Genomic DNA, 2,916 nt, shown 5'->3' on the forward strand with positions numbered 1-2,916 from the left:
ACTCCGCCAGCAACCCTGCCTCCGGCGGCGGCAACTCCTCCCCCAACTCCTCCAACCTAAGACTCGCCTCCCCCTCCACAAACAGGACCCCCTCGCCGGTGCACTCCACCGCCAGCTTCCCTTCCGGCCCCACCTCCCTCAGCCTCCCCGCAAACGGGTAGTAGAACACCAACGCCTTCGAAACCGCTTCTTTGATGACCGCAACGGGGTCGAGGTTGGTGACTGAGGGGTTGCGGGGGTAGTATTGGATGAAGGGGACGTGCATGCGGAGGCTTTGCTGGTCGTCGATGTCGGAAAAGGGGGAGGAGAGGGGAGGGGGTGAGGGAGGAGGGGGGGAGGAGGACTGGGGGTTTCCTTTGGACGGAGACTTTTGATAGTGAGGGTGCTGCCATTGTTGTGTTGTGAATAGAAGTGTTTTCTGTGGTGGTGGAGTTGAGGGGGTTTAGGTTTACTTATAGTGAGGAGGAAAATTAAGCAATGGTCCGTATTTTCTTGATAATTTGTGTGGCGCAATTAATTATAAGTTTGCAACCATAAACTTGTTACTATATATAGAGACTGATTTATATGACCTAGGACCAGGACTCAGAAATAATCACTTATAAAATTTGTGCTCTGTAGTAAACAACAGGTGAAAGTGAAATTAAATTTTGAGAATTAACAAAATGATCTAATGATTACTTTTCTTGGCGTGCCGGTTATCCAATTAACAATATTAACCACTTAATAGTTTGATGTGAAGGCACACTGTTCATATTTCAAATAATATGTCATATTTTTCATGGTGTATGCAATGGCAACCTTTCGTTCCATATAAATCATAAATGATAAATTAACGTCTGTGATTAAAAATAATAATCTCTTTTGACAAGTAGTAGATCGAGAGCATCAAAGTACAGAAACATGCCTTTTGACCTCAGAATGCATTAATTGACTCTCGCCCCGTATATTAATCCCACACTAGGTGAGGATCACTTGGTATATATTTTGTCTAATGTGAATAAGTGAGAACAACTTTGGTGGTTGTACGCTTACGAGGCGGAGGTTGAAGATTCTAAGTTTAGCAGGGAGTTTGTTGGTGAGATTGCACGGTGGATTTAGAGAACCATGATGATGATGTAAACTTGTATGGATGAAAATATGCATCACAAACTGTGGCTTGAAACGGTGCACGTAGATCATGTCTGAAGGAACTCGAAGCACGTGTTTCATGTACAAAAGTAACAGCATTATCGCAAGACATTTTCAGGGTGATAAGTTTTAGAGGATTCGGATCCTCTCCTATCTAAAAGGTAGTGGAGGGACCATTACATAATCATAACAATTGATTATCTAGTTGGTGGTTGTGATTTTTTCTTTGAGTGCAACTTAGGAATGAGTGCAATACACAAGAGTATGGTTCAATTTTTTCTCACGAGTGTCTAAGAATTTAGGGATACTTTTTGGTGAAAGTAAAATTTAGCAAACTTAATTTTCTATTTCCTCGGAAAAAAATTAAAATCATAATAAATACCTCACTGTTGCAAGGGGGGTGTTTGGCAATTTGAAAGTGAATTTAAAATATGTAAGTCACTTTTTTTTTTGCAAATGACTTTTGCATCCATGTCAACACGCAAGTGAAATAAAGTGTTTGTTTAAAAATTTAAATTATTATCAAAAGTGCAATGTGAAGATGACGTGGCAAAATAAGATTAATTAGAAAGTATAATTAAAATAATTTACTTAAATTAGTTACATTTTTGTCACTTTCATGTGACTTCACCATTTTTTTAGGGAAAGTCAAAATTGTATTAAATCATATGTGACAACTTTCTTACATCTCACTTTCATAACCACTTACATGAAAACAAACACCTTAATTGTTAAATGAAATTAACTTTCTCACTTTCATCTTTCACTTGTATGCAAACAAACACCCCCTAAAGGTCAGAGACAGTCAAACACTCCCTACAATCTTTTTGTTAGTTAGTAAGAAAAGCCTACTAGGGTTTGGGGATTAAAGTAAAATACGCATTAGTGGGCTCACGTAGCCCTGTACCAGTCCTCCTTGTAATGGGCTGTCACATAGATTATCTCCTCCCTCCTGTTGGTTGATCTACGCGTACGTACACGTGCCCTGATAAAAGCTATTTAAGAATGTTAAATGTTAATTCTTGAAAGAGATATAGAGGTGATTTTGGGAGAAAACTACCAAAAAGCTAACATTTTTGACAGCTTTCCACCCTTTTACCTATCTAAAAAATCAATCCAAACAGCCCTTTCCATCAGTAGTCCATCACTAGTAATCCAACCAAGTGCTGGCGAGAAAGAACGTGACCCTGTGACCCCATAACACAGTACCCTCTCTCCCCTTTCTTCCCCATTTTTCAAAATTTTACACCATCACCCTTGTTCTCTTTTTCCCTCTCCTCTCCACTCATTTAATTCTCCTGATATTTCCCCCTCATTTATTGATTACTAGTTAGATTACACGTGCAATGCACGTGGTAATTTTTTTATTATTTATTATATATTTATAATTTTATTTAGGGAAATATTTGTTATTAAATTATTGAATGTAAGCAATGGATCAAACATATAGATTTATAATTTTATTTAGGGAAATATTTGTTATTAAATTATTGAATGTAAGCAATGGATCAAACATATAGACATAAGCTAAAAATTCAACATTTATTTGTTATTAAATTATTGAATGTAAGCAATGGATCAAACATATAGACATAAGCTAAAAATTCAACATTTAAACAATAAAATTACATTTAGTGATTGATTGGGTGATAGTACACCGGTTGCATCTAAAACGTGATCGATCAATCAAATATTATCATAAGAATATACGTAAAAGTAATGTTTGGCGATGTGGATGTAAATCCAAGCTCATGACATCAGAAGTTTGACTAAGCCTTTGCAATA

The sequence above is a fragment of the Asparagus officinalis genome, chromosome 7, assembly GCF_001876935.1.
Source record: "Asparagus officinalis chromosome 7, Aspof.V1, whole genome shotgun sequence".
Lineage (NCBI taxonomy): Eukaryota > Viridiplantae > Streptophyta > Magnoliopsida > Asparagales > Asparagaceae > Asparagus > Asparagus officinalis.